Source organism: Ochotona curzoniae, unplaced genomic scaffold (assembly GCF_017591425.1).
Source record: "Ochotona curzoniae isolate NIBS_2020 unplaced genomic scaffold, NIBS_Ocur_1.0 contig_2688, whole genome shotgun sequence".
Taxonomy (NCBI): Eukaryota; Metazoa; Chordata; class Mammalia; order Lagomorpha; family Ochotonidae; genus Ochotona; species Ochotona curzoniae.
This window is the reverse complement of record NW_024465553.1, coordinates 7072691-7081671: the sequence shown is the minus strand read 5'-3', so window position 1 is coordinate 7081671 and position 8981 is coordinate 7072691.

The window sequence follows — 8981 nt, the reverse complement described above, 5'->3', positions numbered from 1 at the left end:
GCCCCTGGCTGGCTTAGGGAGCATCTCCACTGTGCTCTCAAGGGCATCTTTCCCACCCTCCCTCGTGGCACCTTGCAGTCTTTGGACTGTGCAAATCACATGCCTCTTGTAATGCAACCGCATGTAGAGCAACTCTGGCTTCCCATGAAGAGGTGATTCAGGGTCTATTTTTAATTTCTCTCGGTCTTCCAGACTTAGCTCTTGATACTGGTTTACTTTCCCAGCTTTGTCATCTGAACAGGCCGCATGGTAGGCAGAGGTAGAAAGCAGCATCGTTGAGGATGAAACCAACTGATGATCATTATATCACAACATATTTTAGTATAAAATAAAATTTTCTTGGGCCTTGCTGTGTGGCCTAGCAGCTAAAGTCCTCGCCTTGAACGCCCAGGATCCCATATGAGCATCAGTTCTAATCCCGGCAGCCCCACTTCCCACCCAGCACCCAGCTTGTGGCCTGGGAAAGCAGTCAAGGACAGCCCAAAGCCTTGGGACCCTGAACCCACGTGGGAGACCTGGACTATGTTCCTGGATCCTGGCTCCGGATTGGCATAGCACTGGCCATTGCGCTCACTTGGGGAGTGAATTATCGAATGGAAGATCTTCCTCTCTGTCTCTCCTCCTCTCTATATATCTGACTTTGTAATAAAAAAATAAATAAAAAATAAAATTTTCTCCTACTAATTCAATTTAGCTTTCTAGTCTGCATTAGCATTTATACTGGCCAAACATGATTCTCGGTCAAAAACATCATATGCTAAACTGAAGGTACTTGGCATCTCACATCAAGTTAAAAAGTGTCTATTTGCTCTCCTCATTTTTCCTGAAATCTTAGCCTCCAATAAATACCTAATTACTTGCCTCCTCCGTCTACTCTTCCCTCTATAATAGAAATAAGAAGGAAAATGGAAAAGCCCTAGGTACTTCCCCATGTTGTACCTCTGAAGGAAGCGGCTATCTTGGCTCGTTTCCTGGTAGTGGGGTCAAGTTCTCATTCCAGGTTATGAAGACAGAAATTTCCAGCACAGTGAGAAGTCCCACCCCTGCAACAACACTGGCATAAAAGGCGCTGTCTTCAGCGGACATTGGCACCAGACTTGGAAAAGTAGCAACTTAAAGGAAAAATACAACCGTCCTGGAACTTTAACCATAATGCCTTCACCAAGGAGACGAATCTTGCAAGTTGTAGCCAGAATGCTGTCCCACTCAGGTCTGGTGGCTGTGGCAGTGGCAGCAACATGCTACGCTGTAGGCCAAGGCGTGGGGGTGAGGTACAGTCAGCTTGTCTATGTACGGCACGTAGGAAGCTCAGTCAGCTGCCTATACTGTATTCTGCACCTGCATTGAAACGCCTTCGTTTTTATCTTTTTCTGTTTATTTGCCTAATAGACTGGAAAGGTAGAGGAAGAGAGGCAAATCTCACCAACTGGTTCACTACAAATGCCTGCAACAGTTGCAGCTGGACCAGGCTGGAATCAGGAACACATTCCAGGTTTCCTTCCTGGGTGGCAGGGCTCCCAGCACTTTTGAGCCCAAATCCACTGTCCCCCAGAGTACACAGTGACAGGAAGCTGCAACAAGGAGAGGAACTGCTACTCAAACTCAAGCACTCTCACCCGGGATGCAGGCAGCCCAAGCAGTATCCATCCTAACTCTTACACCAGACTCCTCACCCCATTGTTTTGTTTCAGTCCTACTGCAGTGGCCCACCCCAGGAACCAAATTTAGAGCATTTGCCTGGGTCAGGCGGCAGGGAAGGTTGAGACACCCTCTATGTGCTACTTTGCTTTCAAGTCTCCAGTGGCAGGGATTTTTCATATAGGATTAGAGGCTTCTGGTCAACACAACACACCTGACATCTGTCTATTACAGGGAGAAATTTTAAGAAATAGTTTCAGTAAAAAAAAAAAAAAAAAGGCGACCCAACAGGATAACACCATAACCAAGGCAGAATGTTTTAGTTACAACCATCTAAATAACTCAGACTATGGCTAGCAGACTCCAGTACATAATTCAAGCAAAATGTCTTACTGGAAAAATCACAGCTGAAGGCCTTGTGAAAGTGAAAAGCCCCAGGCAGACATCCATGCGGTGGAGAGTTTCCAGGGCACAGCTTTCTGTTGGTGCCAGAGGATTATGCCTCCAAGTGGAGTGGCCGCCAACTCGCAGGGGAACAGCATTAGCGTATCCGCCAAGGTCGCAGCAGGCCCTTCCAGCGCCAGACATTGTTGGGCTGCACTCTGTCCTCCTCCCCCCAGGGCTCCAAATGAACGCAGGACCTGCGGGTTCTGCACCAGACAGAGCAGAGAGGTCGCTGTGGAGACGGTCACGTGCCACCAGGTCCACAGGCCAGAGACTGGTGCCAGACAAGCAGCAGATATTTAAACATGGCAGCCAGTTGACGTTAGTCTAGCAGGAGGTTGGAGCAGAGTCTAAAGCCCAAGTCTGTGGGAAAAATGTAACGTGGACATGCAGGAATGTAGGGAACAAGCAGCTACAGCAGAAGGCCTGAACAGGCAAATGTGTGAAACCTAAGAAACAGAGAGAACGCTAAGGGGGAACAAATACTGCACACCGCTATGTGTGGAAAATAATGATGAAAGAACACTCCCTGGAGGAATTCTGTATTCTTTTTGTTTGCTGTTACTATAACACAACACCTGAGGCTTGGTAACTTACAAGGTGGGGAGGTTTATGTAGCCCACAGTTCAGGAGGCCCAGGCAGTGTGGGACCATGTGCCGGAGACAGTTCCTCTGGCCACACTGTGTGCAGAGAGACATGTGTGGAAGCAAGGAGGCAAGACATGAAAGAAAAAGAGAGCAGGGAGAGACAGTCCAGCAAGAAATAATTAGTTAATCCCTCTTACAGACCGAATCACCTCCCACTAGGCCCCATTCTGCCATCTCTTGGCATTATCAAGGATGAAGCTTTTAGCACCTGAATCTCTGGGCAACAGAGCCAACACTTATCCAGACCCTGGCACCAACTCAGATTTGGACTCTGAACTTTTAACTCAGATATTCAGCTGCCCTTGGGAATCCATTTGGATGGCTCACATTTCAAACTAATATGATCAAAATTTAAATCTTGAACCCTTCCCTTACTAACCCTCTCCTCCCCATGAGCATAAATCAAAACCTTGGGAATCTTCCCTGGTCCTCTTTCATCCACTTTTCCATCCTGCCAGCTTGTCAAGTTGATTGTGTTTCTCAAGTTTATCTCAACTAATCACATTTCCTTGCATTATTACAATGTTACCACCTATCCAAAGCTATTGGCATGTGTGGAACAGATCACTACCCAGTTTGATTTCTCTGATGGTTCTCCTAACTGGAACAACGGTTATCATTCAGTATCTGAAATTAGGATAAGGAACATGATAGTTTCTTTGGTGGCTTCCCATTGCATTTAGGGTTAGAGAAGAATGTCTAATGAGGCCACTTACTATACTGTGGTCCCTACTGTGTCTTGAACTTCTCCAACTTCCCCTCTTGCCACTTTCTCTCCTGCCTCAATCTCTACGCACCAGCCACTGAAACCAACTTCCCTTCAGTTCCTTAAACACTTCACTCTCCTCCTCATCTTAGGGATTTTCCATGTTCTTCTCTGCCTAGATCTTCACAAGATCTACTTCTTCAGTGATCTGATCCCAGCTCAAGTATTACTCAGGTTGGATCATTCTAATAACCCAAAGTACGCACAAACACTTCATTTTTTTTTTTTTAATCTTTCAGGTGCAGGATGTAACTGAGTCAGTTCAGTAAAAGCTCTTAAAAAAACAAAACAAAGTGAAACGAAACAAAACAAAACCTGTCTCCATATCAGATTTCTCCTTCTCAGAGAAAGAGAAATGTAAGCAGTATATGCAGGCAGCCGATGTGTCAGTATTCCACTTGCATCCTTTGGGAGCCATTAGAAACCAGGTGTGCTTTCACTCCCCCACCTCAAGCCAGCATCTGTCTTCCGGCCAGAGGGCTGCTTTCTGGGAGAAAAGACCACATTGCCCAGCAGCAGGAAGTTCCTGAGAATCTACACCTCCCCAGGGGCAACCCTTAAACAGGTGGCTCTCAGTGAGGTGATTCTGAGCTGCAGGAATCAAACACTTTGTCATAATCAGGCGGGGAAAGAGAGTGGGAACCTAGGAATGCTACTGCTATCTAGTGGGTAGCATCCAGGATGCCAGCAGACCCCGCAACCAAGAACCAACAACCCACCCCACCACCAGTGGAAAGAGCATCCACGTGATCGGCGGGCAGCAAAGAGAAACACGTGTTTTACTCGTTTGCACCCGAAGTGGACAACTCTGAGATCCAATCTGCACAGTCTCCGAGCCCTCTTTTGGGGCTGAGCTAACATGACTTCTTGGAAGCTTGCCTGGCACTGCGTCCTGCGTGGTCTGGCTCCTTCTCTGGTCTGGTTTATCACTCCTACTAGTTTCTGCCCCAGAACACTTTCTAGTAAACCACTTTTTCACAAATCCTCATCTTGCTGTTGTTTCTGGGAAAACAATTGAAAACAGAATGTGCATGTAGATGTTTAAGAAAAACATACTTTGTGTTCAAACTGTGGAGCAGGTTAGTACGCAATTTCAGTTTATAAATGGGAGGTGGATGTTAGCTTTCTGGCACAAACCCAAGATGCTAAACACAATGAGTGAGCCACACGAGAAGCCTTTGTTTCAAGCAGAGCAAGTAGCTGTGGGACAAGGAGAAAGTGAGGGGATAGAGAGAAGAGCAGAGAGAGAGAGAGAGCAGAGAGAAGACAGAAAACAAAGGGAAGAGGTCCTTTTACAGTCTCTTAGTGGGTGCAGGGAGTATGGGGTCAGAGATCGGCAGATGTGGCTGTAGGTGGACACCAGGGATAAAGGCCTCACAGTTTAAACCTGAAGGTCACAAAACTTACTTAGGCAGTGGGCATACAGGGGGCCGAGACCTAGGGGATTCATGGCAGTTCTGGGTAAATAGGCATTCAAGGTGGCACTGAGTCCAGCATAGGGGGTCCGTCTCAGGGTGGCTGTTCAAGTCACTCCTTACGGTGAAACTATCTTAAGCCAAGAAAGCATGGGGTGGTAGAACAAAAACAAGGAAATTAGGAAACCCAAGTTTCAATCTCATCTCTGTGACTAAGGAGTCAGAGACCGTCAGTGCATCATATTCATGTGAAAAAGGAGAAAACAAAACTTGGAAATTTGTTGAGGTCTTTCTCTAATATTCTATGTTGTTTGAGAGTAGAAGTTCTCAAACAGAGGCAGTTTTGCCCCCTGGGGAACACTTAGAGATACTTACTGACCTTTTTGGTAGTTATAACTGGGGATGGGGTGCTACTGGTATCTGAGCACAAAAGGGGGATACTGCTAAATGTCTCACAATGCACAGGCCAGTCCCTTTCTGCTCCCTGCGAACAAGAGAAGTCTCCAGCCCCAAATGTCAATAGTGCCAAAGCAGAGAAATTCTGCTTTATAGATAAACTGGGTTAGATATTAACTTAAGAAATTCTTTGTGGTTAGAAGTATTAAAAATAGACAACGTGTTATTGAAGGAGATTATAGCACAGTCTCCAAATATATTCTTAAAAACAGCAGAAGTTACAGATGCTTTACTGTATATTTAGAAGTGCTTGTTCCAAACAGATCTTGAGATATTATGTGGGAAAATTAAACAGCTATCCAAGCATCTACAGGAAAAGGAGAAAGCAGAAGCCTGAGATAATTCTGCAAATTCAACTGTGACTCTTGAGTTGGGCCTTGAAGATCTCTGAGCACACACCCAGATCCATCCTTCTCCCCCATCATCACCATAAAAAACAAGCAAGCTCCCTGTGTGTCGGGTGACCTTGGTACACAGCATTGGAGATTAATCTTTCCTGGAAGAAAAAAGAGCTCTAAGTCATATACAGGCAAGGTTAAGAGAAGCTGATTAGTTCATAGCTAGCTTAACTGGGCTGAAAATGCAACACTTCAATATACAACATATTTACTCATGAATCTGGGTTGGTTAGTGTGACAGGTGGTAGAATGGTGCTATATATCTCTGTTGACTTCACATGCCTGTTAGTCAAAACCTCTTACTCCTTTTTTTTTTTTCTTTCCATGTACACAAAGAGCTGGCAGTAAAATCCTCCACTAATCAATGCTTTATATTGTTTAGAAGACTCTATATTCACAGCAGGAAATTCCAGGAAGAAAGGTTTGTTTCAACAGCAGAAAGTTAACTTGTTTTAGTAACTACACTGGAAAGGTTAAAATGAAATGATTCATCCCATCACTTTCTTTTTTCAGATTTATTTTTATTGGAAAGGAAGATTTACAGAGAAGGAGAAACAGAAAGATCTTCTGCTTCCTGGTTCACTCCCCAAGTGACTGCCATGGCTGGAGCAAAGCCGATCTGAAGCCAGGAGCCAGGAGCTTCTTCTTCCTGATCTCCCACATGGGTGCAGGGTCCCAAGGCTTTGGGCCATCCTCTACTGCCTTATTTATTTATTTGAAAGGCAGGTGACAGAGATAGACAGAGAAACTTCCATGTACTGGTTCACTCCCCAGACGGCTGTAGCAACTGTGGCTGGGCTGGGCAGAAGTCAGGAATCGAGAGTTTCTTCTGAGCCCGTCTGGAGTCAGGAGCCAAGTGCCTCTTATGGGCCTCCCATGTGAGTGCGGGGGTCCAGCACTTGGCACTCTCTGCTGCTTTCCCAGGTTCTGGATTGGAATTGGAACAGTCAAGCCTCACACAGGTACCCATGTGGGATGCCAAGGTCAGGGCTTAGTTGCGTACATCATAGTACCTGACCCAACTAAGGCATATTCAATAAAAATGCATGGCTTTGATTTTTCAATTGCCTGTGTTTTTAGTATATGTGCCGCTGAAGCAAGCACCAATTGCCTGTGTTTTTAAGCAGCAAAGAACACGTTCTAACCTAATCCATTGTGTTGACAATTATTAATTTAGTATAATTGCAAACCAAAACACTGAAGTTTCTTAAGATTGTAAAATATTTTTAATGTTTTTCTAAAAGCAAAAATGGCACATCGTTGACAACTTAATTGACGCACTGGGATCGCTCTTAACCCAAACTTGACTGAGATGAGGGAGCATATATGATTAGTTTCATGTGTTTTCCTGGAGATTGTTTTTGGTGAAATTTAACATTTCTTAAAAAGAAGATTTGCTTATTTGAAAGGCAGAGTGAGAGGGAGAGAGTGAGAGATCAGCTTTCCCTCATGATTTCTTCCACAAATTTCCATACAGTCTGGGCAGAGCTGGGCCAAGCTGCAGCCAAGAGCCAGGAATGCCACCTGGGTCTCCCACGTGGGTCTCTGCCTATCTTCCCTCCCCATTCTCTGGTTTTCAATTGAATCAATAAATTACAGAAACAGATAAAAAAAAACCCAACCAGGACAGGACCCCCATACTTGAGTCATCTGCTACCTTAGTAGTACCTGGATACGTAGCAAAGTAGCCAGAACCCAAATCAGGTGCTCTAATATGGGATGTGGGAGTCTCCAATGGAAGCTCAACATACTGTACTTACAATGCTTATTCCAAAATTTAGCATTTAAATTGATGAACTTTAGATAAAGAAGATTATCTTTCATAACATGGGTGGGCTTCAGCCAGTCAATTGAAGGCTGAATAGAATGGAATGGAAAGATAACTATTCTTCAGCAAGTAGGATTTTCCCTGCAGACTGCCATGGAACTGCAATTGCATTATTGGCTTTCCTAACATGTGGTTATGATGTCACTAGGCAATATAAGTTTATGGGACCATTGTCAAATATTACAGTGTGTCAGTGACTAAAATGTCATTTTGCAATAAATGACTATATATGTTTGCGGAGAGACAGAGGCAGTGAATCCCAACAGGATACACACACACACACACACACACACGAGAATACTAGCACAGAAGGTTTCCTGGAAGAACTGACTACAAGCTGAGACTGTCACAATGCAGACAAATTATGCAGATGAACTGCGGGACCAGGAGGAGAAGGAGAGAGGACTGAACCTGACAGAAGTGTGTCAGGCAAAGTAAAACATTGGAAGCACCATCCTAAGGGACAAGATCAGAGTTAAGGACACCAGCTACTGAGACTTGATCAGAGTATTCTGAGAGAAGAAACAGTGCTCCCCAAGACACGAGCTGACATATCATCAGCTTATTTCTCCTTTTTCAGGCCAGACTACCTCAAAAGTTTCTGCCACACAATCGATTTCTCTTACTTAACATTACTGTTGCCACTAAACCGGAGTCAAGGTCAATCCGGAGCTTTCCAAAGAGTAATGGTCATTCAGTGACACAAAAACCATCTACGAGTTTTCCCCCATCACTCTCTCACCCACATGCACATGAAGCATTATATAAATTCATGTTAAGCAAATGGAAAGCTAAAAAGTTTTACTCACCAGCAAGAGCTTGGCATGGTGCTAAAGTTGAAAAAGATATCAACTAAACAACAAAACTAATTATGAAGCAGAAAAAAATACAGTCTCCTCTGGAGGCTGTATTTAACAGACATCTAACATACATATTGATTGACCTAAAAGCTATGTCAAGCCTACATTAATTTTAAGTCATTTATTTATTTATTTAAGACAAGTCATGTCTCGTGCTTATTATCTTCTTTGGGTAGAGGCATCAAGTTAACCTCTTGAAATGGACATGACCCATTGGTTACTGGTGGAAAACAATGCTTTCCTCTTGAATTTTTCTGCTTCTGGAAACAAAATAATTTTAATCTGTATCTGTTTTCTTCATTTTTATTTCACTTTATGAGTAAATTAAACTCTCACAGATACAGCCTTTCCTAGCATATAATTTCCAGGTGTTTTTAATGAGCACTATATGGTGACACCCCCAAAGACATTACTCACGGTCTCTGTAACTGTGACAAAGAGACAGGAAGTAGAAAGCTTTAGCTCAGAAAGAGCAAATTCCCCAGGATCTTTAGCTACAAGGACTTATAACTTTCTCTAGCTAACACT